The 9,236-nt window shown below is 39.2% G+C and overlaps 1 pseudogene; it reads right to left on the reverse strand.

Annotated features, from left to right (window-relative positions):
* Window positions 1-4,359: 4,359 nt before the first annotated feature.
* Window positions 4,360-9,236, reverse strand: part of LOC102865381 — a 12,136-nt pseudogene continuing 7,259 nt past the window's right edge.

The following is a 9,236-nucleotide window of genomic DNA, read 5'->3' on the forward strand; positions in this document are numbered from 1 at the left end:
TATAACAACAGTAACAACATATTTTATTGATTGTTTTTTTATTTAAGCCTCTTGCTTAGAGTCAACAAGACCTCATAGAGGGCCCTTGTATTTAAAAGTCAGTTGTTATTATATTTTAGAGGAACATTCTACTAAGTGGGACAGCACTCTTCTGTCAATTTGCTGTACTGAGGTAACATGGGGTTTCTGTGATGCTGAACCTTGTGCCGTTCGAGTGTCAAATGCCATAATGGTTACTCATGGTTTGGTGGAGCTCCCAGTTTAAGACAGGTTTGGAAGCAGGAGTGGCACTCACTTCCTAAACAACATGCCTCTGGAAACTCTATGAACTTTGAGAAACAATGATAGTTATAGAAAGGTTTCAGGTCTTTTGTTCTTAAGGTTGCTATGAGTTGTGCTCAACTCAATGGCAATCAACAACAGCAACCTATATTAAAGGCTGGACGTTTTGATCTTCTGCAGCAAGTACTTCAAGTCCTCTTCACTTTCTGTAAGCAAGATTGTATCATCTACACAATACAGGTTGTCAATGACTCTTCCTCCAATCCTTGATGTTAGTTTCTTCTTTATATAGTTCAGCTTCTCAAATTATTTGTTCAGCATGCAGATTGAATAGATATGGAGAAAGGATATCACCCTGGCATACATTATTATTTATTTTAAGCCAGGAAGTGGTCCCTTGTTCTGTTCAGACAAAAGCTTCTTGGTCTAAGTACAGATTTTACAGGAGCACAATTAACTGTTCTTGGACACCAATGCTTCACACTGCTATGCATATTTCATATGATCCATGCAGTTAAATATCTTTGCACAATCAATAAAACACAAATAAACATCATTCATGTGCCTTATGTCCAAAGGCTGAAGAATATCCATTGCATTAATCAACATGGAAGTCACTTAGGGTATCAGTGAAAGTAGAGGTTGAGTGGTACTACAAAATCCTGCTGAAGATTATCCCAAAATGACTAGAACATCAACATTACGTCGACAGAGACATACAAGTAAAACAGGCCAGGTTTAGACAACGCTGTGGCACTGGAGACATTATTGCCTATGTCCGAAGGATGAAAGCAAAGACTACCAGAGTAGTGTCTGTTTCATTAACTATGCATTTGACTGTGTGCATTTGTCTCTATTTTTTTCCACTGATGATCTGTATAGTTTCAGGTTTTACAGCTAAGTCCTTTACTAATCTTGAGTTAATTTTGTGTATGGTGTCTGGATTTTCTGCAAATTGATATCCAGTTTTGCCCACGTCATTTACTCAAGAAGCTGTCTTTTCTTCACTTAATGGATTTCATCTCCTTGTCAAAGATCAGCTGTCCATAGGTGATTTACTTCTATATCTCAGTGCTATTCCTTTGGTCTATGTGTTTGTCATTGTACTAGTACCATGCTGCCTGATCATATGGCAATTTGGTGAATAATTTTGAAATCAGAAAGTTTAAGGGCTCCTATTTTGGTTTTCTTTCTCAGTAGTGCTTTATTTCTTCAAAGTCTCTTTGCTTTCCACACATAGTTAATGATTACTTTTTCCATCTCTTTTAAGAATAATGATGGAACTTATATTGGGATTGCAGATCTGTAAATAGCTTCTGTTGTTGTTAGGAGCCATCGACTTGAGTGTGACAGATCTGAACCCTGTCCTGTCCTGTGTCACCCTTATTATCTCTAACACACTTATGCCCATTGCTTCAGTCACTGTGTCAGTTCATCTTCCTGAGGGTCTTCCTTTCTTTTGATGACCCTCCACTTTTCCAACATCATATCCCTTTCCAAGGAATAGTCTCTCTAGCAACATGCTCAAAGTATGTGAAATGAAGCTTTGACATCCTTGCCTCCAAGGAGCAGTCTGGCGGCACTTTCTTCAAGATATACCTGCTTCTTTTTTCTGTTTTCTACGAGATATTCAGTAATTTTCTCTATTACCACAGCTCAAAGGCATTCTGGCCTCCTTATTGATTGTCCAGCTTTCAGATGCATAGCAAGTTATTGAAAAGACCATGGCCTGAATCAGGTGTACCTTTTCTCCAAACTGACATCATTGTTCCTCGATAATTTGGAGAGGTCTCTGACAGCATCCTTGCCCAGTGCATTTGGGAGTGTTGATTGTGGATACAATTAAGATGAAATCATTGATAACTTCTATCTTTTCTCCACCTATCATGACCCTTGATGTCAAGATGCGATCCGTATTGAAGATCTTTGATCTTTGGCAGCAACTGTTTTACGTCCTCCTCACTGGCAGCAAGATGTTGGGCATAATACAAGTTTATTAGTCTTCCTCTGATTCTGATCCCATGTTCTTCTTCTTAAAGTTTAACTTCTCAAATGATTTGCCCAGTGTATAGATTGAATAGGTATGGAGAAAGTTTTTGGTAATATGGACTTTTTTACAGTGCTAAGCTTTCCAGTCCATGAGCATGGTATATTCTTCCATTTATATAGAACTTTTTGAGTGAATTCTAGTAGTCTTTTTTTTTTTTTAATACTGGAGACAAACATCTTTTTTCAAGATCCTACCAAAATTTTAGAGAGCTCTGGTGGCCTAGTGTCGAGAAGCTACTCTGCAATCCTAAAGTCATGCCATTCAAAGCCACTGTGGGAGAAGGATGGGCAATCTCCTCTTCTGCAATTAAACACATCCGAAAAGCTACCAGACAGTCAACTATGGGACAGTTCTGACTTGATGGTACAAAACAACAATAGCAACTCAAATTTTGGCAAACATTTCAAAACAGATTTGTAAACATAATGCTTCCGTTTTCACCTTGGCCGCACTTAAAAAGACAGTAAGATCAGGCGACACAACTTGAATCAACATTAGTTCAAAATCTTTGCAATTTGACCACATAAACTTAAGTTCCCACGTGATAGAACAAGTGATAATTTAAATCAAAGTCAACAGATAAACTCCCTGAAATGGAAGTTTGTGCTGTTTGATGAAGCACAGTATTTTATGGTTAAATATATCTGTTCTTTTTTTATATTCCTAGCAGTCAGGATGGGGGAAAAATTCTTTAAATATACATCTCATGTAGGTAATAGCTTCTTTGCATATCTCTCTTCAAAAAATACTTTATAGACTTATATAAATAGGTTTCCTACATGTTTAATTTTATAACTTTGCCCAGAATTATAGATCTGTTTCACTTTCATAACATTGATTTTGCCCAACATTTATAAAGCTGACAAACTTGGAAATGGAAATGCTTTTGCCTTCCACAATAGAAGTAACAATTTGACAGGAAAACGAAAACAAACAAACAAACCCTACAGTAGCACTCATCAGTTGTTTAACCTGAATGTTTGGCCTACTAAGAGTAGAAGCCTTTTCCCCCTCATGCATGCTTTTGTCCATATAACCTCAACACACATACGGTTTAAACACACGCTTTTAGACACTAGTAGGCCACAACATGCTCCCTATTGCTTTAATCAAGTGGAAAGCAGTGTAGTTAATTTTTAACCACACTATAGCTCTGGAAACTCTATGTACGAACAGTGCTCAGGTTGTTCGTTCATAGGGTCACTATGAGTCGTCTACGACTCGAAGGCATTAAACAACAACAACATAGCAGGAGTGGCTTCCATTTCCTAAACAATTTACCTCCAGAAACTCTATGAACTTTAATAAATATTGTTCGTTGTAGAGGAGCTTCAGGCCTTTTGTTTATAAGGTCACTATGAGTCATGCTCAACTCGAAGGTAATCAGCAATAACATGTACACAACGACAAACACTGTAAAGCAACCATCGCAAGGGGGGTTTAACTTGAAGAGTGCTTTACTGTTCCAGAACAAGTCAGTATATATATATACACACATATGTGTATGTAAACATTCATAACACCTTTCTATTTCTTAATCCTCCAAAACAATGTTTAATTTTTTTTTTATTTTATACCTATTAAAAAATATTCTACCATTTAAGGCAAAGAGTTCACGTGAAGAAAGGTCAGAAAATAGGCTCATGTTTATCCCAAAGCGTTTCATCTTGTGCCTTACTGTGTGGTTGATTTTTGTTTTGTTTTGTTTTTCCTTTTTAAATACACACAACTTTTAAAGAGTGAACACTGAATTCTCAATATCTTAACAAGTTATTTCTAAATGATAAACATAAGTTTCTGAAGGACAAGAAAGTTGATTTGAAGTATAGATCCTCAATATATAAAAAAAACTCCATTACTGACAAAGATATGTCAGACAAACCATAATGGAGTGGAAAGAATGGACCATAGACGCAGCTTCAAAAATTCAGGGAAGCAAAGTAACACGGGAAAAAAACCCCACTCAAGTTTACTAATACTGAAACTTCAGCAGGCAAAATGTCATCTTTTTAGAATCTTAGAGCAACTCATTTGGAATGTAAATAAATAAACAAACTTAAACTTGTCCATATTTTCTGGTCCCAGCAGAGGTCTTGTGCTTGCTGCTGGTCAGATTCACCTGTTAGTCTTTTTTCTTTTCTTTTTTTTTTTAAGTTTATTTTAATGAAAGTTTACAGAGGCTTTGGATTTCTATTCATTCATTGTTGCATTTTTTTCCCTGCTACCCCTCCCCCTCAATTTACTTTTCTTCTTGAAAAGTAAAAGAAAAAATTCTTTCATTGTTATTCAATCCCTCCCCCCAAGTCCACTCCACTATGCTACCTTTGTTCTGGACTCCTGTCATAGCAATATGACATAATGCCACTGTTATAAAAGAGGACTGACATGATTAGGTATTATTGTTAGTCTTTTGTGAGCCAGCTTGTTATGAAGATCCTCACATCTGTACTTTTCTTCATGATCATTTGGACTAGACTAGCGCTCTAGTGGCCTAGTGGCAAGAAGCTGTACTACAACCCAGAATGCACGTGGTTCGAGTCCACCAGATGCTTCTTTGGAGACTGATGAACAATCTCCTCCCATTAGATTAACTGCCTCTGAAAACCCACCAGAGGGTCAGCTATGGGTTAGTTCTGACTGTATGGTACACAACAACAAGAATAGCTTGATTTTCTGATAGTCTTGTAAGACTTCTTCATGAACATTCTGATACTCTTTCAATCCTAGGGAAGAGCTCTTTCTTCTAGCCACACTCTCTATCCTGGCATGGAAGGCCCTGTACTCAGCAGTGAAGTCTTCCTGACATTGCTTGCAGGAGACAATAACAATATACTTTACCAAATCATCCGGGAGTTCAATGGTGGAAGAAGACTCCATGGAGGAGGCAGTGTGGCCCTCTTCAACTACTTCATTGGAATTAGGACTGGGGTTATGTAGCTTGGCAATTTCCTCTTCTCCTTTAAGGTCCTCCTCACTTTCCTCAAGTCTCAGCGTCCTGTTTATTTGGTCCTTTTCCTGTGTTCTTTAGACTTCTTTTCGGACTTCTTGCGAGAGGTTGAGTGATTTTCTTCCATAGGTTTTGGAGACTTTAGAAGAACTGAGCCAGGGGTAAGGTTTCCAGAGAAGTCCTAGAGGTAATTTTGTCTTGCTGGTCCTCATAGAGACTACCATTTTGACTGCAACTATCGCCAGGTGGGCCCTCTGGAGTGCTAGAGGAGTTGGAATTAGTTCACAGTCTGGAGAGGATTTGAGACTGAGGTGGGGGGGGGGCAGCTGGACACCTGGAGCAGATTTTTCACTGTTGGAATTCAAATGACCATTTAATGTCAGGTGAGATATCTGAGCTTTTTTTCACTCACGAAAGGGTGACAAATCTGAATGCAAAAGTCATTCTTAAGAAGAAGAAGATGCAGTGTCTCTTTTCGAACGTGCAGAAGATTCCAAATGCGTGATAGTGGTAGTGTCTAGAGGGCGCTGCCTCGGAAGACTGTCTGTCAATATCATTGGATCCAGGCCAGTCTCTTGGAAGCTCTTTAAATACATAATACTTTAAGAAATATGAGTGATGTTTAGGAGTCAGATTGGTCTTCTGTTGGAGAGTTGCACCAAGGCAATTCTTGTCTTTTTGACTGATGCTATCCTGCTGCAATCAAGCAAGCAACTCAGCTTTCTTACAGACCTTCAGTGCCGTGAGGCCGCTGAGAAACACTGGGAGTTGACCTTTTCTTCTCAGTACTGCCTCTCCAACAGCTTGACGTGTTTTGGAATCCATCAGGTTGACACTTTTTGTGCTCTGGTTGCAGGATTCCTCCTCTGTCTGGGTCGTTTTTTCTCATGGCATCTGATAGGAATCGTTTGTTGCACACTCTGTAATTTTATCTTGTATAAATGCCAGGCAATAGATAGAGCTGGGAGGCTCCAGAGCTGGAGAAGGGCTACTGGATGCAGTCAAAGCTGCCCTTAGAGGTTGTTTCTACCCACATTTGACAAAAAGAAGTTAAAGTTATGTACTTCGCTGGGTAGATCAATTCTGGGGATTTTGACAAGCTCTTGAAACGGAACTGAAGGTCGAAAAGAAGTTAAATGCTGTGGCTCTGGCAGGTCTAGAGCTCACATGTGGTACAGTGATGTTGTCCAGTGGCGTTTCTCCTCACACAGGTCTGCTGCCCCCCAGCCTCTGCCTTAAATTCTGTGGAGTGCTGGTGCTCACATGGGTTGCAGCCTCCACTGTGGCCATGGCTGCACCAGCTTCTGCTCAGGCTTCTACAGCCACCACCACAGCCCTAAAGATCCTGCTGCTGGTGTACAATCACTAGGAGGCCTTTAGAGTTTTCTTTGCATATTGTTGTTGTTGTTGTTATGTGCCATCTAGCAGCCTGTGACTCAGAGTGACCCTATGTACAGCAGCTCTGAAGCCCGCCCTGTCCTGAGCAGGTCTCACTGACTCTGACACACCTACCCCCATTACCCTAGTTACTGTGTCAGTCTGTCTCATCTGGCGTCTTCCTCTCCTGTGCTGTCCCTCCACCCTTCCAAGCATGACATCCTTCTCCAACCAACTATTCGGCCTTCCTGACCACATGCCCAAAGTATGTGAGACGGAGCTTCAAACTCCTAGCCTCCAAGGAGAAACTTTGTTTCACCCTCTCCAAGATAGCACTGTTTGCTCTCTTGGCCATTCATGGTTTGTTCAAGTTCACACCTTGAAGGCATCAATTCTTCTTCTGTCACCTTTAGTTATTGCCCACCTAGCTGATGTATAGCAAGTAATTGCAAAGACTATGGCCTGGATCAGGCACACCTTAGTCTCCAGACTGATATTGTTGCTTTTCAGTACGCTGGAAAGGTCCCTAACAGCAGATTTTTCCCAATGCAATTCATCTTTTTATTTCCTGACTGCTGGTGCCAAGAGTGTTGATTGTGGAGCCAAGCAAGCTGTAATTGTTAACAACATCAGGCTCTTCTCTATCATGATGCTACCAATTGGCCCATATGGGAAGCTAATACTAAATATTTGTAATAAACTGAATGCTATTTCAGGATGTGGGGGAGGCAGGGTTCAAAGCTAGAGTTCACCCCTGAGGCACTAAGGCAATCCTTAAGGATTTACAGGATTCTTGCATTGTATTTGCTGACCCCTCCCTCCAGAGTCTGGAGGAAGGTTTTCAATAGAAAGATCTTGGCTTCATTTGCATTGAATTTTCTTTGTGATTTACTTCCTGGTAATTTTCAATAAAGATACAGGGAAACTGGAATGGGGGTCTTCAGTTGAGAACTGCTGGCCCCCTGTCTTGTGCTCTCTGTTCTATCTCATTCCTAGCTGTCCGTCTCATTATTAATAATTATAAAATTACTTTACCCTTGGTCTGCAACAGGCCCAGTGGTGAAAATTTTTGTCTTCTTGATGTTGAGCGTCAGTCCATCCCAACTTTTGTCTTCCAGTCACCCATTACTACTAATGCATCTTGGTTATATATTTGATCAACTTCTGACTGCAACAGTTGATAGAAATCATCTCTTTCCTCCTCTTTGGCTCTGGTTGTGGGTGCATAAATTTAAATGATGTGGTATTAAAAGGTCTTCTTTATATTATCATATTATCCTGTCACTCACAATATTGTATTTCAAGATGGAGCTAGAAAAGCCTTTTTTGGCTGTGAAAGAGACCCTGTTTTTTCTCAGCTTTTCATCTCTAGCATAGTAGAACATATATGTATGATCATCTAAACCAAAATGTCCCATTTCAATCCATCTCATGTCACCAATATGTCAATAATTATGTGTTCCATTTCTTTCTTAATGATGTCCAATTTTCCTACATTCATGCTTCTCATATTCCATGTTTCAATCATTAGTTTCTGCTTTCAACTGTTCCTCCTCCTTTGTGTTTCCAAATTTGAGGGCTCAGTCTCAGTTACCCTATTAGTCCACTCTAAGCGTACTCTGCTGTACATAGGGTCTTTTGATTCTTTGGTTACATTTATTCCTCAGTATTTCATCTTTGGGGTGACCATTGTAAATAATGTTTTATTTATTTCCTTTTCAGAGCTCTTTTTGTTAGTGTAGAGGAATCTAATTGATTCTTTTGTGTTGACCTTGTTTGAACCTTACCACTTTGCTGAATTGGACAACGAAGGGGGAACCCACCCAAACAACCAAACCAAACAGTGTATAATACGATTATTGTAAAAACAGAAGGAAAACTAGTAAGATGTGTATGAATATCTAAGGGAGGAAGAGAAGGGAGTGGAGTGGAGGGGGTTGGGCTGAGGGGAAATCACGGGGTCACAGAATTTGGTGGGTAGAGGGAGAGAGTGAAGGAATTAGGAAAGATCCAGTTGAGACCTGAAAAGACAGAGTAATGATGGGCATAGATCAGTGATGTTTAATTTTATAAAACACAATGTAGGCAATGATGATATAAAACACAATGTAAATGATTTTGCATGCAAAACAATATTAAAAAAAAAACCAAATAAAAGAAAAACCAATAATTCATTGCTATCAAGTCAGAACCTGCTCATCTTCGGCCCTCCAACAGCTCTTCAGAGGTTGCAAATTCACACAAAAAGCAATTGACCATTTTTTTCTCTTTTAGTAGCTGGTGGATTTGAACTGCCTGTCTTTAGATTGGCAGCACAACTCCTGGCCTTACAGTCAGTCATTTTCTTGTTGGAGCTTTTTTTATCAGATCATCACAAATGGAGATAGTTTTTCTTCCTCTTTAATAAGAGTTTTATTTTATTCATTGTTGTTGTTTTAATGTTCACTAAGTTTTTATGTTCTCCTCTATTGGTTTTTTAACTCCAGTTCTTTGCTTATTTTGTGATAATACTTTGCTTTTTCTTTTCAAGCTGCTCTTTGAAATCTTCAGTTCACTTATTTTGCAATTTCTTATATATAT

This window comes from Elephantulus edwardii, unplaced genomic scaffold (genome assembly GCF_000299155.1).
Source record: "Elephantulus edwardii isolate Elephantulus edwardi_28Jun2011 unplaced genomic scaffold, EleEdw1.0 scaffold00324, whole genome shotgun sequence".
Classification (NCBI taxonomy): Eukaryota; Metazoa; Chordata; class Mammalia; order Macroscelidea; family Macroscelididae; genus Elephantulus; species Elephantulus edwardii.